General features: G+C 41.6%; 1 protein-coding gene across 9 annotated transcripts in view; it reads left to right on the plus strand.

The window, feature by feature from the left end:
• Nucleotides 1-26,278, plus strand: part of LRRC49 (leucine rich repeat containing 49) — a 262,562-nt gene that overhangs the window by 99,957 nt on the left and 136,327 nt on the right. The window lies entirely within an intron of this gene.

Raw genomic sequence — 26,278 nt, forward strand, 5'->3', positions numbered from 1 at the left:
CGGCTGCTCAGTGTTCAATATTCTGCTCTGACACAACCGGAAACAGGAAGTTGCAGCAGAGCAGAAGATTGAACACTGAGCAGCCGCGTGTGCGCGGCTCTTTGGGAAAGCGTGCAGGTCGCCGAAAAAGAAAGCCTGCAAACTAAGGTGAGGAGAAGGGAGAGAGCTGGCTAAACACTAGGATCGATTGGGCAGGCGGGTCGGGGCTGTGGGGACCGCGCGATCGCGCGTGTTCCTGGCTCAAACTGGAAGGAGGGAGTGAAAGGGAAAAGGATTCTGGGCCAAGGAGATGAAGACGGAAAGAAAAACCCACAGCAGGAAAGAAAGGGAAGGACAGGCAGGTGAGCCAGATGCTAGAAGCAGGGGGGGGGGGGGGGAAGAAAGAGGGAAAAAAGCTAGATGGGGTTGAAAAGAAGAGACACACTGGTATGGAAGAGGAAGATAGGGGAAATCTGGATACAGGAAGGTAACAGAAAGAGGGGAAATTATGTGCATGGGGCATACGGACAGAGACATAAAGGGGACATGCCATGGGGATGGTATATGGACACGGGGGGGGGGGAGCAATGGCAGATACATAGGGGAGATATTAGAAATGGGGAAAATAGGAGCACAGAAGCGAGATGGTTTGTGGGGATGGGACAGGGACCGAGCTCGCAGGCTCCAGTGGCTTGCACAAATTACATTGTAACATGCCACGAAAATAAGAGGGAGGAAGATAGATAGATAGGCCACGCGAGAGGAGCTGAAGGGTGGTAGAAAGGAACAGATGGTAAAGGAGGGAGGGAAGGGTGGTGGTGGAAAGGAATAGAGCAAACATTGAAGGAGGGTGGAGAGGAACAGACCCTGAAGGGAAATGTGGAAGACAGAGTGGGAAGAAGACAGATGCCAGACTATGAGGGAGCGGAGGGAAGAAGATGAGTGCTAGACTAATTGGGGGGGAGGGGGGGTGAAGGGAGAGGCACAGTAACAGCAAATGGAAGACGCAGAGAGAAGACACACAGTGGATGGAAGGAATTGAATGAGAAGATGTGGAAAGCAGAAACCAGACAACAAAGGTAGAAAAAAAGTTCTATTTATTTATTTATTTTTTGCTTTAGGATAAAGTAGTATATTAGTTGTGTTGATAAAAATTTATAAACAAAGCCCTGCCAGATGAACATCTCTTTCTCTAGTTCAGCATCAGGAACTTTGATTTATAAGAAAGGAATAAGCTAAATATTACAGTACTAAGGCTTATATAGATGCAGCGGGGACGGTGACGGGGCGGTGAATGGGATGGCAGTGGTGGTGATGGGGCGGTGAAAGGGATGACGGTGACGGGGCAGTGAAGGGAACGGCGGTGACGGGGCGGTGCAGAGGATGGTGAGCCGGGGACGGGGCGGTGACGGGGACAGATTTTTTCCCCGTGTCATTCTCTAGTATGCACTGCATGGGTCTCCCGCCCCCCCTTCCTACTAATGGCCACCAGAGAAACCATGCCCTCTTTCCTGCCCACTGGCCTCCGCCAAAGCTGCCGCCACCACTGGGGATCTCATGCTCTCCTTCCTGCCCGCTCTCCTCCGCCGAAGCCGACCCGGAAGTCTTCCCTACGATGTCAGAACTGATATCAGAGGGAAGCCTTTTGCGTCAGCAGGGCATCCCAGTTACCTCCTTCCAGGTGGGCTGCTGCTCCTTCCTGCTATTTTGCATGAGGTTTTTACTAATTTGCATGGGAGGATTGGGATCAGATCGCTATAGGCCTTAGTGAATAGTGCAGGACGGAAATTTGGTCGCAAAGGGCTCGCAAACCGATCGGTACACGATCGGTTTGCTTAGTGAATCTAGCCCTTTCTCCTTTTCTTCCTCTGCAGAGATCCTACTGTCAGTTCAAGCATTGGTACCTTAAAATTTGCCACATTTCTCTTGAACACATTTTGCGCATTTGCTTTATTGGCACAATCTTTGCATCTGAAGTTGCTTTCTGTCTTTGTCCTCAGATAATATTGCTTCATGCATTTATTGATGGGATCTGTGTGTGCCAACTCTAATGCTTCCTCCTGAGCACTGCAGCAGTTCTTAGCACTACAGCTTAAAAGCTGAGTCAGGTCCTGATGCACAAAAGCTTTCCATGGCAGTAAGACTCATTAAAGCAACTGCTTCAGAAAGCTCTCTTCCTGATGCACTAAAAAGGTTTTCCATGGCTGCTAACAATCATCATAGCAGCCACTGAGAACCCTAGGCAAATGCATCGCAAGGAGCTCATTAATATTTAAATGAGCTCTCCTTACAATGCACAAAAAAGAAACCTCCCCACACCTTGTACAGGGCAAAATGCTGTCCTGTGTGTGTTGTGTGTGAGGCATACAACAAACACACAACAGCAATATCCATTAAAAAACATTTGTTGGGGCCAGCTAGGAGAACAGGGACTGCTGGCTTAGCTGTAGCCAGCTTATTTTTTTTATGGGTGCAGCTGTTGTCCACTCACACAACAGCTGTGCCCTTCTGAAAAAAATAAAGCCGATTGCAGCTCTGGAGCCAGCAGGGGAAGCCACAAATCAGCTAAGCCAGCAGTCACCACTCTGCCAGCTCACTCATCATGAACCAGCTTCAGCTGGGCAGAGGGAAAGAGAACGGTGGCTGCAGGCAAGAGGAGGAGGAGCTGTACCTAGCGAATGCTCTTCTGAGCAATCACCAGGCACAGTTCCTCCCCCTTTAACCAGGGCCGCTCCGCACGAATAGCATGCATATAATGTGCGTGCTCTAGTTAGTCTAGAAATGTCATGTCCAATACTGTAAAAACACTGGCATAGTTTTAGGACTGAGGCCCCGATGCACAGCACTCCTACACCATGATAAAAAATACCGTGATGGGAGTAATTTTTCATCCGGTAAAAGTCACTCCCACCATGGTATTTTTTACCATGGTATCAGAGCGTTGTGCATCGGGCCTCAGTCCTTAAACTATGCAGTGTTTTTACAGTTCTGGACATGACATTTCTAGCCTAACTACACTAGCCTAGGAGTTCTCAACCCTGTCCTCTGGACACACCAAGCTGGTTGGAGATAAATTAACATGCACTTGCTTCTATTCCCTGGACATCGTATAGTTGGACTTCAGCAAAGCATTCGATAGCGTACCACACCACAGGTTGTTGAGCAAGATGAGTTCTATAGGATTGGGAGACACATTGACAGCATGGGTTGGGGACTGGCTTGGAGGTAGGCTTCAGAGGGTGGTGGTGAACGGCACCCCCTCCAAAACGACAGAGGTGATCAGTGGAGTGCCGCAGGGCTTGGTGTTGGGCCTGATCCTGTTCAACATCTTCATAAGGGACTTGGCTGAGGGGCTTCGAGGTAAAATAACGCTATTCGCCGCCACCGCCAAACTATGCAATGTAGTAGGCAAGAACACAACAGACAAAAGCACAGTGCCTGACGAAAACTCAATGCCCGACAGTATGGTGCACAACTGGACCTGGCAACTAAGTTTCAATGCCAAAAAATGTAAAGTAATGCACCTTGGCAGCCAAAATCTATGCAAGACTTAATGGTGAGATCCTAGCGAGGACTGTAGCAGAACGAGACTTAGGGGTGATCATCAGTGAGGACATGAAGACTGCCAAGCAAGTGGAGAAAGCTTCATCTAAGGCTAGACAAATCATAGGTTGTATACGTAGGAGTTTCGTCAGCCGTAAGCCCGAAGTCATTATGCCATTGTATAGATCCATGGTGAGACCCCATCTGGAATACTGTGTATAATTCTGGAGGCCGCATTACCGCAAAGATGTGCTGAGACTTGACTCAAGGATCTCCCGTATGAGGAACGGCTGGATAAATTGCAGCTATACTCACTCGAGGAACACAGAGAGAGGGGAGACATGATTGAGATGTTCAAATATCTCACGGGCCGTATCGAGGTGGAAGAGGATATCTTATTTTTCAAAGGTCCCACGGCAACAAGAGGGCATCCGTGGAAAATCAGGGGCGGGAAACTGCACGGTGACACCAGGAAATACTTCTTCACCGAAAGGGAATAGTTTTCCACTACAGGTAATTGAGGCCAGTAGCGTGCCTGATTTTAAGACAAAATGGGATCGTCACAGAGAAAGGTAGGGGAGGGTTATTGGGGTGGGCAGACTAGATGGGCCGTGGCCCTTATCTGACGTTTGTTTCTATGTTTCTATCTACCGTATATATATTCATTGAGTGTATCCTGAAAACTTGACTGACAGAGCCTGCCCCAAGAATTGAGTTGAGAAGCTCTGCACTAGCAAAAACAAACTCAGAGAGACTCGCTTACCCTGAGATTGGCTGGTGGATGGGTGCAACCAGCAAGGTTGATTGGGAAGAACCAACTGGTTTAGGTGGAGGAAACAGAAGAGATCCACATTGTTGATGCCATCTACTTGCAAGCAAAGCACAGCAGCACAAAAAAAACAACAATTTTCTGGCATTCCTATGTGGTTAAGAAAACAGTGAATGATCCTCCGGTTCTATTTCCTCTCCTCATTCTGCTTCCTCTTTTTCTTCCTCCCATAGCTTCCTTTACCTATTAGAGATCAGCCAGTATTCTCTTCCATCCCTTCTTCATACAAGGCTCAGCTTTTCCTCTCTTCAGTGGCCTCTCCTCCTCAATCTTGTCCCAGTTTGCAGGTTTCCCCCTTCCTCACTCTAACTTCCTGCTTTTTTGTCTCTCCTCTATGTTCCCTTCCTTGTTTTTGATGTCTGTCTCTTTCCTCCTCTGCTTTCCTTTGTGCATACTCTCTCTCCCTTTTCCCTCCTCCTTTGATCTCTCTCTTTCTTCCCTGTCTCTTTCCCTCTTACATTATTTAAACAGTAGTTGGGAAGTGGGGCCAGTAAAGGGCAAACTTTTTTTTTTTAAGTCTGAGCCCTGAAAATGGGAAGGACAGATCAGAATCAAGTTTGCTTTTTTTTTTTTTATATTGCGCCTATATCGTGTGCTACGAGTGTGGGTGCTGTATAGTTCAGTGGGGTACTGGAGGACACCGTAAAGTAGAACTTAGCAAGTAAAATGTAATAACACTATTGGATGTTGGTTCAATAATGATTTGATAATGAATGTGACTGTTGGGCAGCTTGGATAGACCATGCATTTCTGACTCTGCTATCATTTACTGTGTTTTTGTTTTTTTTTTTTTAAATATTTTTTATTCTTTTTTTAAATTCTTACATCAAGTGAAATACATGTAATACATTCAATTATGAAAAAACACTTGAAATTATTATTAAATGTTCTTACAATGTGAATTAAATAAACCCTTTATCAGATTTTTATATCATATTAATATTACAATAGTTTTCCCTCCCTACCCCTTCTATATGTTCTATACATGTGTTATTATATCTGATCAGTAGAATAATTTGTCAATGGTCCCCATATTTTATTAAATTTTTTAATATAACCTTGTTGTAATGCCAATACTTTTTCCATTTTATATATATGACAAATTGAATTCCACCAAAAAGTGTAATTCAATTTAGTGTAATTCTTCCAGTTCTGAGTAATTTGCTGTATGGCGACCCCTGTTAAAATTAATAAAAGTTTATTATTGTTAGCTGAAATCTGACTTTGTGTTCTCATTGCTGTTCCAAATAATATTGTATCATATGATAGTCCAACATGATTTTCTAATAAATTATTAATTTGGGGCCAAATTAATTTCCAAAAGGAATTAATGCAGGGACAAAAGAATAGTAAATGGTCCAATGTCCCCACTTCTATCCTACAATGCCAGCATCTATTAGATCTACTACTATCTAATTTTTGTAATCTCGTAGGGGTCCATAAAACTCTATGTAATATAAACAACCATGTTTGACTCATAGATGCTGATCTTGTAGTATGTATTCTCCAGGACCAAAATTTTTGCCATTGAGATGGAGAAATTATCTGTCCTATCTCAATACTCCAAATATCCCTAAGTCCTGATCTCTTTTTTTTGTTTAAAAATTCGTTTATATTCTTATACCATTTTGCGGCTTGGTGTCCTTGAAAATCCGCTTGAAAACAAAGGATTGGTAAACTATATTGAGTGTTTAGATTCTTCCATTCAGGGAACCCTTCCTGAATGGCCTGCTTCAATTGCATCCATTTAAAATATTGTGTTTTATCTAATCCAAATTTTTGTTGCAATTGTGAAAAACTAAGCAGTGATCCATTTATTATTATATCTTTTAAAGTACGTATACCTGCTTTTATCCATTGTTTCCATACTATTTTAAATCCACCAATTTTGATCCTGGAGTTTACCCAAATAGATTGATTTAAAGATTTAGTCAATGGATCTTTTGATAAATTGCTTATAAATCTTAATGTTTTCCATGTATCTGTTAGAATTCTATGATCTTTATATCTCCTAGGTATTGTTATACTAATGAAATGTTCTGGATGTAAAGGGAACATGAGGCGCCATTCTAAATATAACCAGTCGGGTACATTTTCCATGAGATCTGAGAGGATCCAATACATTCCTTGTCTTAAAATATAGGCTTGATGGTACCTATAGAAATTTGGAAAATTTACCCCTCCTTCCTTAATTGTTTTTTGTAATGATGCTAAAGCGATTCTTGGTCTTTTCCCAAACCAAACAAATTTTGTTAGTATACTGTTTAACTTTTTATAAAATGACCCCTGAAAAAATATTGGAATCATACTCATTTGATAACAAACCACAGGTAAAATCATCATTTTAATTGTTTGGATTCTTCCCCACCAAGAAAGATGTAAAGGATTCCATTGCTCGCACATTTCTGTTATTTTCTTTAATAAAAGTTTTTCATTCTCTTTAACTGTTTCATCAATTGTATATTTTATAAGAATACCTAAATATTTTAGTCCTTCCTCTTTCCATTTAAATGAATATGAATCAAATAATCCTTTGGTGCAATGGATATTAATTGGAAGAACTTCAGATTTTTCCCAATTGATTTTATATCCAGAAAACTTTCCAAATTTTTCTATTAAATTAAGTAGATGTGGAATGGTGTCTTCTGGTTCTCTTAAATATAATAATATATCATCTGCATATGCAGATAATTTAAATTCCCAATTAGAAAATGTGATTCCCTTTATTCCCTTAGAACGATATCAAAAAGTAAGGGAGATAAAGGACATCCTTGTCTAACTCCCCTTAGCAAGTTAAATTTATCAGATAAGTTATTGTTTATATTTAATCTTGCTCCAGGGGAGCTATATAATGTTTGAATCATTTTAATAAAACCAGGTCCTATACCAAACCATTCTAGAGCTTGATACATAAACTTCCATTCTACTCTATCAAATGCTTTTTCTGCATCTAATGATATTAGAAAAGCTGGATCATTCAAATTTTTTGCTAAATTTAGAGAATGAAATGCTAATCTAGTGTTATGTGAAGAGTGTCTTTTAGCAACAAATCCTGTTTGGTGTATATCAATAATAAAAGGAAGAGCTTTTGCTAATCTTATAGCTAGCACTTTAGCAATTAATTTAGCATCTACATTCATCAAAGATATAGGCCTATAATTTGTTATCAATGTCGGATCCCTGTTTGGTTTTGGTAAGACAATTATAACAGAATCAGCCATAGTTCCTGATATATTTTCATTGTTTATTTGATATTGATATAAATTTAATAGATAAGGTAATAAAATATTTTGAAATGTTTTATAATATTCAACAGTATATCCATCTCCACCTGGAGCGGATCCAACTCTAAGAGCTTTCAATGCTGATTCTATTTCTTTTAAAGATATATGTTCTTCTAAACTTCCTTTTATATGATCCGGAATATTTGGTCCAATAAATGCCTTTAAAAATTCTATACCATCTTGTTCTTTATTTTCATAAGTATCAGAAGTATATAAATCCTTATAAAAATCAAGAAACTGTTTTATAATATCTTCATTACTAGTGTGTGTATTGCCCCGTTTATCCTTAATTGCAATAATCTTAGATTTTCTTTTTTTTGCTTTAATAAAATTTGCTAATAATCTTCCATTTTTATTTGAATTTCCATAATACTGTACCTGCCGACAGAACATATCTTTCCTTACAATTTGAGAAGAAATCTCATTATATTTAACTTTTGTTTTTAATAATTTCTGCAATGTATCATGTTCCCATTTAGTAATTAATTTTTGTTCTAATAATTTAATTTCTTGTTCCAATTGTATAAATTGTTTTTTAAGTTGTTTTTTCATATATGCAGAATATGATATGATATTTCCTCTCATTGTTGCTTTATAAGCGTCCCATAAAATTTCAATGTTTATGTTATCCGAATTATTGAATTGAAAGAATTCATGCATTTTTTCTTTAATATCTTCTATAAATTTTATGTCTGCAAGTAAAGCATTATCAAATCTCCAAATTGGTTTAGAATAAACTGATATATCATTCTGCAGATCAATCCACACACCAGCATGATCTGATATAATAATAGGATCTATAATTGCTTTCATCACTTTTTGTGCTATGTTATTAGAAACGAATATATAATCAATTCTTGAAAAGGATTTATGGACCTGAGAACAAAAAGAATATTCTTGATCATTAAAATGAAGGATACGCCATATATCTATTAAATCACATGTTTGTATCAAATTATCTAATCCTAATGATTTCATAATTTTACTTGGTTTTTTATCCAAAATAGGATCCATTACAGCATTGAAATCTCCAGCTACTATTAAATTATTAGCAGCCAGTGGTAGTAATATCTGCTGAATATTTTTGAAAAACTCCATTTGATTTGAATTAGGAGCATATAAATTAAATAAGTCCAGGGTTGTATTCCTCAGATCCATTTTAATATGTACCCATCTTCCTAATGGATCAAATTTTATTAACTTAAAATCTGCTATACATTTTTTATTTATGAGAATAGCTACTCCTGCTTTTTTTCCAACAGCCGGTGCAAAAAAACATTTGGACACCCAACCCTCTTTTAGTTTATTAGATTCAATACCTGACAAGTGTGTCTCTTGTATGAAATAAATATCAGCTTTTTGCTTATGAAGAAAATCTAGTATTTTCTTTCGTTTGATTGGATGGTTAAGACCATTGACATTAAGAGAATAAATTTTAAGAGCCATTTAATTTAATAAGTAATATTTGAAGTAAAAATCTATAAATATATTTTTGATCAGATATCCACACATGTTTAATATTTATTCATTATTAAACCCTTACTTTTAAGATTTTCTTTAATTAATTTCATCTCCCTTTTCCTACCCCCCTCCCTTCCCTCCCCATTTAGCAAAAATAGTGTATACTTGGCAACACGCATATCAAGATCAGCCATAACACACTCCAAGAAGACCATTTAGCTTTCCAAATACAGTTTAAGTCATTAAATATTTAAATAATATTAAAATGTAAATAATTCATATATTATATATCTATGAATTCAATCAGTTTCATATACATTTCTTAGGATATTTTAAAGTTCTATATTTAATACCATTAATTCATTAATAAATAAATAAATATAGTATTTATCTTTTATTATATCCTAAAAAGCTTTTTCCTCTCATCTTATATTTTATTATAGTAATATCATTAATATGGGAACATAATGATATAGGAACAATAGTTTCACAAGTAAAGAATCTCCCCCCCCATGAGAGATCACCGCTAAAATCACACACCAGGCACATACATCGTTTCTCCACTTATCTGATTCTCTCTTTCTCTCTTCTCATTTTTATTTTCTTCTTTTTCCTTGTCTTCTTTCTTCTTCTTTTCCTAAGGAGATTGTATTGAATAGTTCTTTACAATCTTCCAAAGTTCTTGTAATCCATTTTCTGATTTCTTTTTCTTCTTTTTTCTTCTTATATTTTATATTATATGTTCATGTTGTGTTTCCGGTATGAAAAAAAAATCCATTTCCTGTGTTCCTCACGCATAGACCTTCGGGATTGTAAGTTTTTAAATTTTTTAAGTCATTTTGAAGAGAGAAGAGGGAACACAATTCAAACAAGCATATATATGTGTCCGGTGTGCGACCCCGCAGCAGTCTCACCACAGGAAAAGAAAAACCTCACCCGAAGAACCATCCCCTTAAATTTTTTTTTTTATCTCTGATATTCCCACCATTCTATTCTGTCTGTAATCAATTTCAAAGCAGGCTTTTAGTTATATTATCTTTTCTATATTACATTCATTTAAATTTATGTTAACTTTCTTTCTTTTCATATTGTATATTATAATTATTTCCTGTTAAACTTACAAACATATAATTGCATTAAGCCTTTTAAAATTTTTATTTGCATTTTAGAATGTCTGTTACATTCTAATTCTATTGTAAGAGAGACGTTGAAAAGAATATATTTGAAGCTAATTAAAAACATTCTAAATCGTTGCATTTTGAAATATAGTAAATTCTTTAAAATTATTTTTCTCTATATAATTAATATATGATGATATATATAGTATAATATTTTTCCCAACATTTCTAATTAATAAATTAAAGACATATTATTCAAAATTAGGATGACATAGGTATTTCTTGAGTTTGAATAAATTTCTCTAGTTTCTCAGCATCATCAAATGTAAAAGTTTTATTTCCGATGGTAACCTTCATGTTTGCAGGATACATTAATCCAAACTTTGCACCTAATTCTCTTAGTTTTGGCCTCAATTCCAACAACTTTTTCCTTTTTATCGCTGTGTTTTTAGCAAAATCAGGAACAAAGTGGATATAAGCATCTTGATATTTAAGACCTTTATTTTGCTTTGCTAGTTGAAGTATTTCTAAGACCTGTTGGTGGCGCAATAGTTTGAATATAAATGGTCTTGGTCCATGTTGATTTTCTCCTCTCTTCATAGGCACTCTATGTGCTCTTTCTACCTCTATGGGATATTTTGTTTTTATCGGAAGTAGTTTGGGTAACAGATTTTCAATAAAGACTACCGGATTTCCCTTTTCTGCTCCTTCTGGTAATCCAATCAAACGGACATTACTTCTTCTTTCTCGATTAGAATAATCTTCAATTTCTTTAGTAAGTATTTCTATTTTTTTTCTATCTGTTCGACTGTAACTTGCTTCTTCTTCTACAAGCATCATTCTTTCTTCTAGATTATTTGACTTTAATTCCAGGAGATCCATTTTTTTGTTTAGCGTTGAAACGTCCTCTGATATATTCGTAACTTTTTTTGTTAAAACTGATAGCATTTCCTTTATTTCCTTTAGTTCTTTTATTACTTCTATATCTGTCATTTTTGAACCTGTCTCCTGTTCCGGTTTTGCTCTTTTATTGCTACCAGACAACGCGAAGTCATTCTTGTTTTGTTTTCCTGTTGCCATCCTTTTATCTTATTTTCTTTATTTAATCCAAGGTTTTCTTATTTTTTTTAAATTCTTTTAGACTTTTTGCAGACTTTCAAGGTCTTTTTCTTCGGAGCTCACTTATTAGCCGACCTTCTTCATGCGCGTCCAAGCCACGCCCCCATTTACTGTGTTAATATGTAACACTGTGCTGCACCAGCTCTCCACTGTGACCAGCTTCTGTGTTTGCTTTTAAAGCCGGTTTTCCAGAGCATTATTCAAGAATTCACCACCTCCAAACTAACACTTTCAGATAGTGGCAGAATGTACTGGTCTGTACCATCACGTAACATACTTCCTCTTTACAATACATTGCTGTTAATTCTTTCCAAGTGCTTGAGCCATTAATACTATCGTATTATAGTGAGATTATCTTAGATCATGAAAAGATGAAAGAACATTGTTGTTGAAGATTGTAGAGAAAATATATAGACCAATCAGCTTATAAATATGCTAATTCTCTTGTATTTAAATAGTGCACGATGCTAACAGCTGCATTGGTCCAGGAGCAAACAGATTTCTTTGCAAGCTATGGTTCCTTTTTTTGGACTAATATGAGAATCACCCAGACATGTTGTTGTATCTAGCTTTCAAGAGCCTTGTATAGTCTCTAGAACAGTGTTCTTCAACCTTTTGACACCTATGGATCATCGGAAATAAAATAATTATTTTGTGGACCGGCACCGGTCCATAGACCGGCAGTTGAGGAATACTGGGCTAAGTCGTGGGCCAGACCCCGCCCATCTCTACTCAATCTCCACCCCAGACCCCGCCCCCATAATAGTACTAATTGTAACACCATTTTTTCCATTCATTTCTCATATATACACACACACAATATAATTGTATTAACAGCACATAATGGTTAACCACAAAATTAAACTACACAAAGCACACTGTATGCTTCTAATATTCATTCCTACCAGGACACAGATATAACCCCATGCAAATAGAGGACCAAAAACTAAAAGTACTAATATATACAAACAAACCCTAAGATGCAAGACTCTGTATGCAGTACAACACTAGAGGAAAAGAAAGAAGTGCATTTCTTCCTGAGCAGACAGCAGATGTAAATCAATCACTAAATTAAAAAATAAAATAATTCCCCCCTACCGTTGTTGTCTCCCTCCCTCCATGCTGTGCCTTGCCTTCTGGCCTGCCCCTGGTGTTATCTTCGGGCCGGCTCCCTCTTCCTCAATGCTGCAGTGCACAAAGCCATGGGCAGCGGCTTCTCGTGCGTCCTGCGCCTCATCTGGAAGCCTTCCCTCTGACGTCGCGACCGGCAGGAAATTTCTGTAGACCAGCACCGGTCCATGGACCGGTGGCTGAAGAACACTGCTCTAGAACATTCCTATAAAAAAAGCAAACAAACTGGTTGTTATGTTGGTCTAGTAAAAGTTATCACAGTATGTTTGACAGTGTCACTGAATATAATGGGAGAAATATGGATCTTCATCCAAATAATAAATGTAACCTGTACATAAACTGAATCACAGCACATTTTTTAAAATTCATAGATCAATAGCTTTAGTCAAAGGGGCTCATTTTCTAAAAAGGTGATTGCTGTGTGTGAAAGCCCAAAAAGATTTTAGGAAGGCTTCATCTAATGATCTTTCATAAATAATAATGTTTTTTTATGATGGACCATTGTATTCAGGAAAACATAAATCACAGAAGACAAAACTCATTTTCAGTGATTAGGGTCCATTTTTTAAACATTGGTCCAGTAATGCATAGTCCATTAATTTATAGTACTTCATCAAATATATACAGTAGTAAAAGACTTATCTGAATTTCAGCAGTTACAGCAGCAATCATTCAAAAGGAGCCGATGTTTAGACCACTGGAGACAGCCTGGCTACCTCCCACGGTTGATGGTGAACGTGGAAATTTAATGTTGGGGCGTATCCAGAGAATGGCATTGAATTTCTAGTATATTTTTCACTGTATTTATAGCCGTCAAGCTGATATTTATTGGCTGTCCAACTAAGTCATAGCAGCCAAAGACAAACCTGCTCTTTAGCAAATCTTTCTAGCTGCTAAACTTAGCTGGTCAACCACTGACTGGCTATGTTGTGCAACATAGCTGGTGACTGGGCTATATGCTGACTGGGATATTCTTCTGCAGATAGCTGGCTATCTCCCACTGAATATTAGCGGTTAGCCAGTTTAGCACTATTTAGCTAGCTAGGTGCCTTTCCCGGCTGGCTAAATAGTGCTGAATATTGGGCGGAAGGTGTTTGTGTTTTGCTGCTTTAAAATACAGAATATATGTATTTTAGGACTACCTCCAGAACACACCTTTTTAAAATCTCTTTAGAGGCGCATATATGTATCAATAACACTTTTTATAAAATCACTGCTTATATGTATATCTTATTTGTTTATGTAAATCTACCTTTTAAAAATGGTGATCAGGCCTTCTAAAATTCCCTTTGTATGGGAGAAATTATCAATGTGGGCTACTGTTAAGATGTGTTATTTTACCATAACCTGTTTGTTTGTTTTTTTTTTTTTAGTAACTCACTGCATAAAATGGGACCTGTGCTAAATTAATGTAAGTTGTGGTAAAATAACCTGACTTAATGATAGCCTGTATTAATAATTCTCCCCCCCCCACCTTGCAATTAGTTTGCAATTTTAGTGCTGTTGAGAATTTAATGCTTTTGTCAGTCTTTTAAAATAATACCTTCTTTTTAAAATTCAACCTAGTATTTTAAAAATCTGCTATAATGCTATGACAATTTTAAACTAATTCTTATGTTAAACTAAACTAAACCTTAAGTTTGTATACCGCATCATCTCCATAAAGATAGAGCTAGGTAATTCAATAAATGAGGGAAGGACATAATAAGAAATCAGAGGTTATGAAGAGAATAGCTAGCTTTACATTTTAAATAGATAGCTTTACGTTTTGGAGAAAAGCCAGGTTTTCAGATGCTTTCAGAATAATTGGAATGAGTCTAGGTTCCGCAGTGGGGCAGGGAGGTTATTCCAAAGCTCAGTGAATTTAAAGAAAAGGGATTTCCCTAATTTACCTGCATACATGATGCCTTTTAACGAGGGGAAAGATAGTTTGAATATGTGGGCGGATCTGGTAGTGTCAGGTCTCGAAGAATTCCAGTATTATCCCAGGACAAGCAGGCAGCATATTCTTGACTGATGGGTGACGGCACCGATGGAGCCCCGGTATGGACAATTTTAGAGTGATTGCACTCTAAGAACTTAGAAAGTTCTAGCTAGGCCGCACCGCGCGTGCGCGAGTGCCTTCCTGCCCGACAGAGGTGCGCGGTCCCCAGTTTCTTAGTTTCCGCGGAGCTAAGAAGACGCGTGTTTCCAACGGCTGTTGGACTCTCTTTTTTCGCCTTCTCGCTCGCGTAATTTTTCTTGTGGATTTATTCACTTTTTCTTCTTTTATTATTTTCCTAAAAAAAAGTCTATTTTTTTCGACTTTTTTTGGTCAGCCCCGGCGGGGCCTGTTGGCACCATCGAAGCCCTGGGCTTCGATTTTGCTACTGCCGTTTTTCCCTTCATGCCCCCTTCTCCGGGTTTTAAGAAGTGTCAGCGGTGTGCATGCCCTATTTCTTTATCCGACCCGCACAAGTGGTGCCTTCAGTGTTTGGGTCCGGACCATAGGGCGGAAACGTGCACCCGCTGTAGTTCTCTTCAAAAGAGAACTTTGAAGAACCGCCAAATTCAACAGCGGATTCTTTTCGGTGCCACTATGGAAGTTCCACCGGCGTCGACTCCGGCGACTTCCTCCAAATCGGCACCGGTGGTTTCGACACCGCAAGAAGTCTCTTCGGTGTCGCACCCTTCAGGTAAGCCGGCTAAGAAGACATCCCCTTCTGTTCTTGGCCTGCCAGTCGAACAAGCAGTGAGCCAAGTCCTGCAGACTGTGCGCCGGCCCCGCAAATGCTCCGCTCCCATAGAAGTCACTGCCTCTTCATCAACTTCACCTGAGCGTCGAGCAGCACCGCAGGTACCGAGCAAGAAAAAAGCGGTACCGGTGCCATCGGGACCGTCTCTGGATGAGCGTATAGCACCCATCCTTCAGGTCCAGCTTAAGGAGCAATTACAACACCTGATCCCGGCTCTGCTAACTCCGAACCTTCCGATGTCGGTACCCACTGAGCCTGCAGTACCGATAGTCAACCAGCCTATGTTATCGGCATCGACGTTATCGGCACCGCTAAAATCTGCCTCTTCCATTTCTATGCCTGTCTTATCGGCAGAGCCAAAGTCTCTTCGATGTACGGCTCACTCGGCCTCTGATCCGGTACCGCTTTCTGACAGCCGTCCCGTTTTACAGTCACCGGGTATGGTGTCGATGCGTTCAGGCAAATCGGTACGCAAAACCAGGCATACCGAATCCTCTACTCCTTTGTCTCAGGGCCGTCTTCCATCGGTATGGGACCCTGATTTATGGGATGACTCCGATGATCCCCTCGGTACCGAGGAGGATTTTTCATTGGATGAGGCTGACCCATCGGTGCAGGATCCTGCTAGTAAGCCAGAGCACTCTTCCTTCACCAAATTTCTTAGGGAAATGTCAGACACCCTTTTTCTTCCCTTGGAATCTGATTCTAAGAAGTCAAAAGCATTCTTGGAGGCTTTGGACTTTGAACAACCTCCCAAAGAATTTTTAAAGTTACCTCTTCATGATATATTAAGGGAAACTTTTTACAAAAATTTGGAAACTCCTCTCACTATTCCAGGAGCTCCAAGGAAGTTGGAATCGCTTTATAAAGTTATTCCTATCCCAGGGTTTGACAAACCTCAGCTTCCACATGAATCTTTGCTGGTGGAGTCAACCCTCAAAAAATCTGCAGGCTCTAGTGTATATGCCTCTGTCCCTCCTGGCAGAGAAGGCAAGGCCATGGATAAATTTGGTAAACGACTTTACCAAAATGCTATGTTGGCCAACCGTTCAGGTAACTATGCGTTTCACTTTTCCTTTTACCTGAAACATCTTATCCAGCAGATGGCCACTTTTCAGAAATATATTCCTGACCGCAAGCTTTCTGCTTTTCAACAATGCACTGCCAGTCTCTTGCAAATCAAGAAGTTTATGGTCCGTTCCATCTATGACACTTTTGAACTGACCTCTCGAGCTACTCTATGGCTGTAGCGATGAGACGATTGGCGTGGCTTCGCGTCTCAGACCTTGATGTGAACCACCAGGACCGCCTTGCCAATGCTCCCTGCCTGGGTGATGAGCTGTTTGGTGAATCTTCCTGGTATCCCCATGAAATTTCCCCCCCCTGATTTTCAACGGATGTCCCCTTGTGGACGAGGGTCCTTTTAGAAGGAAAATGTTGTCTTCCACCTCTATTCGACCAGTGATGTACTTAAACATCTCTATCATATCTCCCCTCTCCCTATGTTCCTCGAGAGAGTATAGTCGCAACTTGTGCAGCCTGTCTTCATACGAGAGATCCTTGAGCCCCAGGATCATCCTGGTGGCCATTCGCTGAACCGACTCAACTCTCAGCACATCCTTACGGTAGTGCGGTCTCCAGAATTGCACACAGTACTCCAGATGAGGTCTCACCATGCTTCTGTACAGCGGCATAATGACCTCTGGCTTCCGGCTAACAAAGCCTCTACGGATACATCCCAGCATTTGTCTAGCCTTAGATGAAGCCTTCTCCACTTGATTGGCTGATTTCATGTCTCCACTAATGATTACCCCCAAATCCCGCTCTGCTGTAGTCCTGGACAAGGTTTCACCATTCAGTGTGTATGTCTTACACGGATTATTGTTACCAAGGTGCATGACCTTGCATTTTTTCGCATTAAAGCCCAGCTGCCAGGTTGTGGACCAATGTTCCAGTAAAAGCAGGTCCTGCCTCATGCTGTCGGACAAATCATTTTTACTTGCGGTGTCACTCACAGTGTTACATAATTTGGCATCGTCGGCGAATAATGCTATTTTACCTTGAAGCCCCTGAGCCATGTCTCCTATAAATATGTTGAAAAGGATCGGGCCCAAGACTGATCCCTGCGGTACTCCACTGGTCACCCTCGACGTTTCAGAGAGGGTACCGTTAACCAACACCCTCTGAAGTCTCCCGCTTAGCCAGTCGCTGACCCATGCAGTTAGTGTATCACCCAATCCCATTGATTTCATCTTGCTCAGTAATCTACGGTGGGGGACGCTGTCAAAAGCTTTGCTGAAGTCCAAGTACACGACGTCTAGGGACTCTCCCAGGTCCAGCCTCCTAGTTACCCAGTCAAAGAAGCTGATAAGATTGGATTGGCATGACCTACCCTTGGTGAAACCGTGTTGGTGGGGGTTGCATAGGTTCTCCTTATCAAGGATCGTGTCTAGTTTGTGTTTGACTAGTGTTTCCATGAGCTTACTCACAATCGAAGTGAGACTCACCGGTCTGTAATTTGCAGCTTCTGCCTTGCAACCCTTTTTGTGCAGAGGAACAACGTTAGCTGTTTTCCAGTCCAATGGGACTTTTCCCGTACTGAGAGAGAGATTGAAGAGTACGGCTAACGGTTCCGCCAGAACGTCACACAGCTCTCTGAGCACCCTTGGGTGCAGATTGTCCGGTCCCATGGCTTTGTTCACCTTGAGTTTCGATAGTTCGTCATAGACGTCACTGGGTGTAAACTCATGGTTCTGAAATGGGTCTCCCGAGTTATGCTTCACCTTTAACTTTGGACCTGACCCTGGCGCCTCGCAGGTGAAGACTGAGCAGAAGTACTTATTTAGTAGTTCGGCTTTATCTGTGTTCGATTCTGCATAATTTCCGTCAGGTTTTCTGAGGCGTACTATTCCATCTGTGTTTCTTTTTCTATCACTAATATACCTGAAGAAAGATTTGTCCCCCTTTTTAATGTTATTCGCTAAGTTTTCTTCTACTCGGAGCTTGGCTTCTTTAACTGCCAGTTTGACCGCTGACGACTTAGTCATATATTTTATTTTAGCCTCTTTACCCTTCGTGCATTTGTAGTGAATGAATGCTCGTTTCTTGTCTTTAACGAGGTCAGATATCTCTGAGGTGAACCATTGAGGTCTGTTTTTTCTTCGCCGTTTACTCACGGATTTTATGTAACGGTCTGTTGCTGCGTGTAGGGTTGATTTCAAGGTTGACCACATAGCCTCCACATCGTTGGTCACTGCTTTGTGACGCAGTGCTTGATGGACAAAATCCCCCATGCCTTTAAAGTCAGTACCTCGAAAGCTGAGAACTTTTGTTGTCATGTTAGATCTATTGAACCCTTTCTTGAGGTCGAACCATATCATGTTGTGGTCGCTGGAGGCTAGCTTGTCGCCCACTGATACCTCCGAGACACTTCTTCCGTTGGTGAGTACCAGATCTAGTATCGCCTGGGCCCTGGTAGGCTCCAACACCAATTGTTTGAGTTGTGCTCCCCTTATGGAGGACAATAGCCTTTTACTTCCGCTGGTAGATGCTGAAAGTGTGTTCCAGTCTGCATCGGGCATATTGAAGTCCCCTAGTAGTACCGTATCCCCCCGTAAAGTGATATTCTCAATGTCCTTGATTAGTTCTGTGTCTTTGTCTTCCAACTGTCTTGGAGGTCTGTATATTACACCAAGGTATAGGGATTTTTCATTGCCTCTGGCTAGGTTAACCCAGAGGGATTCCCCGGTGTACCTGACATCTGTGATTCTCGTAAGTTTGATGCCTTCTCTGGTGTATAGTGCTACCCCTCCCCCTACCTTTCCCTCTCTGTCTTGACGAAGCAAGTTGTAACCCGGTATAGCTATATCCCACCCATGAGAGTCCGTGAACCAAGTCTCAGGAATTGCTACCACATCTAGGTCAGCAGACATTATTTCAGTCTCTAATTCAAGAATTTTGTTGCCTAGACTGTGTGCATTAACATACATAGCCTTCCATACCCTGTGTTTGCTAGGCTCCCGAGGGAAGTTTCCCAACTGAACTAATGTGGTACCTAAAGAATTGTTTGCAAGGTGACTACATACCTTGGGTGTGGAATTGGAGTAGTGTCTCCCCTCCTCTGGATAGTTACTTACTATACTGGTACCCTCCCCCAACTTACCTAGTTTAAAGCCCTGCTTAGTAGTCGAGCCAATCGGTGTCCGAAGACATTCTTACCTCTGCTGGTTAGATGGAGTCCGTCTGATCCCTGAAGTCCCTGAAGTGACTCTCCGTGGTTTAGGAATCCGAAGTTCATCTCCCTGCACCAGCTGCGTAGCCACTCCTTGGTCCTCTGGATACGCTCATCCCTGGCTCTCCCCTTGCCTCTGACTGGGAGGATCGAGGAGAAGGCCACCTGAGCTCTGGCACGCTTCAGCTTCTCACCCAGGGCTCCAAAGTCCCTAGGTATGTTCTCTGAGGTGTTCTTGGCAGTGTCGTTTGTTCCGATGTGGATAAGAAGCATAGGGAAGTGGTCCTGGGGCTTGAGGAGTCTATCTAGACAGGCGGTGACATCACGGATTCTGGCTCCAGGTAGGCAGCAAACTTCCCTTGACTGCATGTCCGGTCTGCAGATTGGTCCCTCGGTGCCCCTCAGCATGGAATCCCCAGTGACCACTACCCTTCGCCTCAGTGGAGGGAGTCGATCAGCTGTCCCTGGGGCTGGAGCCGTGGGTTGGACCTTATTCTCCTCCTCGTCGGCAGTTTCTTCCTGTAGGATTTGGAATCTGTTCTTCAGGGTGAGATGAGGAGTTGTTGTAAAGCTGCCCTGTTGGTGAAAAAGAGAAGAAGGTGAGGAATTTGAGAAAATGGGGAGGGGTCGCCTGCGTTTACCTGTGGAGGAGGTGACCAGCTGCCAGGAATCGGTGTCCACAGCCATTTCCTGTACCCCAAATGTTGGTTTTGCAGCTGAAGGTTCAGGCATTTCTAGGGTAGATATGTCCTGTGTCTGCTCGGTGATGAGGGATAGCTCCTGGATGACTCCGTCTATGAAGGTCTCGTCCTCACGGATGCTCCTCAAGCGTTTTACCTCCTCCCTTAGGTTCTTTAATTCCTGGAAAATGTCTCCGTCCGGCATGTCCTCTCCATCTGTCTGCGTGGAGACTGAAGTGTACTGCTGGGGGATGGCCTCGGTCTGCACAGAGGCCTCTGCCCACCGTCTTGGGTCCTCGTCCTGCAGCGCGCTGGTCGTAACCACCTCCTGAGTCCTCTCGGTGGCTGGAATGCTGGGTTTGATAGTTGTCTTGGTGTTTCTCGTCCTCCTCGCCATGTTCAAGTTGTGCCTCGTGGGGGCTGCCTGTCTGTAAAAGATTAGACAATAGAGAAGATTAGATTAGTAACTCTGTCCTAACAGAGAAGTTTGACGCTCAAAGAGGCTTACATATTCCTATCCATCTGACGTCCAGGCAATATCTACGCTTTCTCATCAATCAAACCCATTATCAGTACAAGGTGCTACCCTTCGGTCTGGCCTCCTCTCCCAGGGTATTCACCAAGTGCCTGATTGTAGTAGCGGCCTATCTCCGCTCTCACAATTTTCAAGTCTTCCCTTACTTGGACGACTGGCTGATCAAAGCTCACTCTCCTCAGGCAGTTCTGCTTGCCACCAACCAGACCATTCACTTTCTTCGGCTGTTGGGTTTCGAAATCAATCTACCCAAGTCGCACCTCATTCCAACCCAGCGACTTCAATTCATTGGAGCCATTCTGGACACTGTTCTGATGCGGGCGTTTCTTCCATCCAACCACCTTCAGACCATCCTTCATCTCTGTCGGCAGGTGTTTCAACAGATTACCATCTCTGCCAATCACATGATGGTGCTATTGGGGCATATGGCTTCGACAGTACATGTCACCCCATTCGCACATCTCCACCTGCGTACTCCTCAATGGATCCTAGCAAACCAGTGGTCACAAGCGACGGATCCTTGTTCACAACACATATCTGTGACCTCGTCTCTTCGACAGTCGCTTCTTTGGTGGTTGACATCTTCAAATCTATCCAGAGGTCTACTGTTCCATCTACCTCCTCATCAACTAGTCATCACCACAGATTCCTCCCCCTATGCCTGGGGAGCTCACTTGAACGAGTTCCAAACTCAGGGGTTTTGGACTGTCCAGGAAACGAAACACCACATCAATTTCCTGGAACTCCGAGCGATGTTTTATGCCCTCAAGGCTTTTCAACATCTTCTCTTTCCTCAAGTACTACTCATTTGCACAGACAATCAAGTTGCAATGTACTACATCAACAAACAGGGAGGGACGGGCTCTCGCCTGTTGTGTCAGGAAGCCCAACGGATTTGGTCTTGGGCGACAGCTCGTCACTTATTCCTGAAGGCTGTCTACATTCAAAGGGAGCAGAATTCCTTAGTGGACAATCTCAGCAGAATTCTCCAACCTCACGAATGGACTCTCGATCCCACGACTTTTCAGTCCATTTTCGCCCAATGGGGCACTCCTCAAGTGGACCTTTTTGCAGCTCCTCACAATCATCAGCTGCCCCTGTTTTGCTCCAGACTCTACTCTCCTCACCGTCTGGCACCCGATGCATTTCTCATGGATTGGACCAATCTCTTCCTGTATGCATTTCCCCCTCATGCTGCGGACATTGTTCAAGCTCAAGAGGGAACGAGCCACCATGATTCTCATCGCTCCACGGTGGCCCAGGAAACATTGGTTCTCCCTTCTACTTCAACTCAGTTGCAGGGAACCCATACCTCTTCCACTGTTTCCTTCTCTGCTTACTCAGCATCAACAGTCCCTATTACATCCCAACTTACAGTCTCTGCACCTGACAGCTTGGTTTCTCTCGGGCTGATTTCGGCTCATTCACTCCTTTCTCAGCCTGTCCGTTCTATCATTGATGCTTCCAGGAAACCGGCCACTCTTCAGTATTATCAACAGAAATGGTCTCGGTTTTCTTCCTGGTGCCTCTTACATCACCATAATCCCATCTCTCTGGCAGTGGGACTGGTGTTGGACTATCTTCTTTCCTTGTCTGACTCTGGCCTTAAATCTACTTCTATCAGAGTTCATCTTAGTGCCATAGCTGCATTTCATGAGCCAGTTCATGGAAAACCCCTCTCGGCTCATCCTCTGGTTTCTAGATTCATGAGGGGCCTTTTCAATGTAAAACCACCTCTCAAGCCCCCTCCTGTGGTTTGGGATCTCAATGTGGTTCTTTCCGCTTTAATGAAGTCTCCTTTTGAACCTTTGGCCACAGCACATTTCAAATTTCTCACTTGGAAAGTGGTCTTCCTGATAGCTCTCACTTCTGCCAGGAGGGTCAGTGAGTTGCATGCACTAGTGCCCGATCCACCTTTCACGGTTTTTCACCATGATAAGGTGGTTCTACGTATACACCCCAAATTTCTCCCTAAGGTTGTGTCTGACTTTCATCTTAATCAGTCCATTATCCTACCTGTATTTTTTCCAAAGCCTCATTCTCATCCAGGTGAACAGGCTTTGCATACCTTGGACTGTAAACGTGCTTTGGCTTACTATCTCGAACGCACTAAACCTCACAGATCATCTCCTCAACTGTTTTTGTCTTTTGATCCTAACAAGTTGGGTCATCCTGCATCTAAACGCACCCTATCCAATTGGCTTGCTGCTTGCGTTTCATTCTGTTATGCTCAGTCGGGCCTGACACTGGAAGGTTCTGTCACGGGCCACAAAGTTAGAGCTATGGCAGCATCTGTAGCTTTCCTCCGTTCCACTCCTATTGAGGAAATCTGCAAGGCTGCTACTTGGTCCTCAGTTCATATTTTCACATCTCACTATTGTCTGGATGCATTCTCCAGACGGGATGGACACTTCGGCCAATCTGTTTTACAAATTTTGTTTTCTTAATGGCCAACCTTCCCTCCATCCCTCTTTTTTGTTAGCTTGGAGGTCACCCATCAGTCAAGAATATGCTGCCTGCTTGTCCTGGGATAAAGCACAGTTACTTACCGTAACAGGTGTTATCCAGGGACAGCAGGCAGATATTCTTTCGTCCCTCCCACCTCCCCGGGTTGGCTTCTTAGCTGGCTTATCTTAACTGGGGACCGCACGCCTCTGTCGTGCGGGAAAGCACTCGCGCACGCGCGGTGCGGCCTAGCTAGAACTTTCTAAGTTCTTAGAGTGCAATCACTCTAAAATTGTCTGTACCGGGGCTCCGTCGGTGCCGTCACCCATCAGTCAAGAATATCTGCCTGCTGTCCCTGGATAACACCTGTTACGGTAAGTAACTGTGCTTAGTGGGATTAGGGGAGGAAGAATGCCATGTAGGATCTTGAAAATTAGGCAGGTACATTTAAAGTGAATCCTAGAAATCACCGGAAGCCAGTAAAGTTTTGACAGAAGTGGGGAAATATGATCGAATTTGGTTTTTGCAAAGATCAACCTAGCCGCAGTGTTCTGGATCCGCTGAAGTCTTTGAAGATTTTTCTTGGTTAGACTTAAATAGATGGAATTACAATAGTCCAGTCTGGAAAGAATGATTGATTGTACAAGGACAGCAAAATGTTGTTGGCAGAAGCAGGATCTCACTGTCTTCAACATGTGAAGACTAAAAAAACATTTTTTTACCAGAGAGTTGAGATGATCATTAAAGGAAAGTGTAGAGTCAATAATGATGCCCAAAACTTTGCTTGAGAATTTGATCTGCAATGTGGGACCAGAAGATAGTGGAATGAGCGTGGGTAACTGATCTAATTTTGGGCCAAGCCAGAGTAGTTTTGTTTTGGACTCATTCAGCTTCATTTGTACAGAGAGGGCCCAGGATTGGAGTTTCATTATGCAAGCTGTTATATTTTCAGTGAGGTTAGTGAGGTTCGAATCTATCTCGAGAAGGACAAGGATGTCATCTGCCTATGTAAATAGAGTTTCAAAGGGAGATAGATGGAAGAATTTCAAAGAAGACATATAAATGTTGAAAAGAATAGGGGACAGGGGTGTTTCCTTGGAGACCACATAGCGGTCTCCAAGGAGAAGTCATGGTTCCATTCATGTTAACAGTGTAAGAGCGGGATCGTAAAAATTTTGAGAACCAGTCTAAGACTGTGGAATCAATGCCTATCTCAGAAAGTTGGTAAATTAGGATATCGTGGTGGACAACATCAAAGGCTGCAGATCAAATTGTAGTAGGATAGCAAACTTATTACGAGATTGAAGTTGTTGAATCTTTGAGATTAAAGAGGCCAGCAGGGATTCAGTGCTGAAATTGGGTCTGAAGCCATATTGGCAATGTAATAGAATGGAGAATCTCTCTAAGTAAGATGAGAGCTGAGTGGATATAATAGCCTTGAGTATTTTGGTCAGAAGAGGAATATTTGCTATAGGATGATAGCTGGAAGGGGAGGATGGGTCTAGATCAGCTTTTTCAGTAGTGGGGTCAGGGCAATGTGTCCCATTTGTACGGAAAATAGGCCAGATAGTAAGGCTGAGTTGATGTCTGGTAAGAGATGAAATAGCCTGCGTGGGAATATTCTCTTAAAGGTAGGAAGGGAACGGGTCCAGGGCACATTTGCAGGATCTTAATTTGTGGCACAGTTTAGAGACCTGGTCTTTGGATACATGCTCAAAGACTGTCTACTGGGATAGGGTTACCGTAGTGTCGCTGGGATCCAGAGAATTTTAAGTGACTACTGATGGAAAAGAGCTTCTTATAGTAGCAACCTGTTCATTGAAGAATTTTGTTAGGTTGTCCGCTGCTGGAGAGGAGGGGAGAATAGAGGAGTTATTTTTAGAGGTTAAGGAGCGCCAGATGTTAAACAATGTGCTGCTTTGGTTATTGGATCTGGTGATTTTGTCACCGTAGAAATTCTTCCTTGCTTTTTTTAGCATTGTATTGTAGAACTTGATACTGTCCCTCCAGGACTGTCTATCTGCGGGGGATTTAGATTTTTTCCATTTACACTCCAGTACTTGGCATTTCTGCTTCTAACCCCCAAAGTGGACCCTACCTTCCAGTTACTATGATTTGAGTTATTCTTCCCAATGTGCATCACTTTGCATTTGTCCACATTAAATTTCATGTGGCACTTGGACACTCAGTCTTCCAATTTCCTAAAGTCTGCCTGCAATTTTTCACAATCTGCATGCATTTTAAGAATTTTGAACAGTTTTGTGTCATCTGCAAATTTGAGGCAGGTATTCATTTGTATAGGAGCTTTAGGGGAGGGAGTTTTTCAAGGCACATATGTTAGAATATTTTACTTGACTAGCTAGACATCCTTTTATAAAAGTATTCTCTATTAGGGCAATTCTGTAACTGGGCACTTGCACATGCAAATTTACAGAATACTGGCACTTTTATGGGTAAGTGTACACTTATATGCCTTACCAAGCACCTAAGGGTGTGCATAAGTGCCATGGAGCCTAAATGCAAGGGGTCATTCACATGGATGGGGCTCCTTCTTACATTCGTTGTTTTTTATTTATTTTTAGTATTTATATACCACTTATAACTAAGTGGTGCACATTCAGGTACTCAAGCATTTTTCCCTATCTGTCCTGGCAGGCTCATACCTTATCTAATGTACCTGGGGCAATGGGGGGATTAAGTGACTTGTATCACCAAAATTATATACAGGATGAGAAAGAACATATATATTCATTTTAAAAATACCCTTCTCAAATGTCATTTCAAATTTCTTAGTCCAAGTTATCCAGAGGTGTAAATCCACTATGAATAGCTCCTGAACTTAAATCCTTTTTAGTTACTATCAAAGGGGCTGAGCCTCAGATCCCCGTGTGTTGTATGTGTTTTACAATCACACTAGAAAGGGAATTAACCTCACTGACTCATGCTCCCCTCCTGCCCTTAAGAACTTATAATTCTTAAAACAGGAACTTAACTTTTAGATCCCGGGCAGGGTTTGTTGAAAATAAGCAGTGAAAGTCGTTTGATTGAGTAACAACGACTTTCATTGCCTATTTTCAACAAACCCTGCCCAGGATCTAAAAGTTAAGACCCTGTTTTAAGAACTATAAGTTTAAGAACTATAAGTATTTTTGATTAACAACAGGGCAGGAGGGGAGCATGAGCCAGTG

The sequence above is a fragment of the Geotrypetes seraphini genome, chromosome 14, assembly GCF_902459505.1.
Source record: "Geotrypetes seraphini chromosome 14, aGeoSer1.1, whole genome shotgun sequence".
Classification (NCBI taxonomy): domain Eukaryota; kingdom Metazoa; phylum Chordata; class Amphibia; order Gymnophiona; family Dermophiidae; genus Geotrypetes; species Geotrypetes seraphini.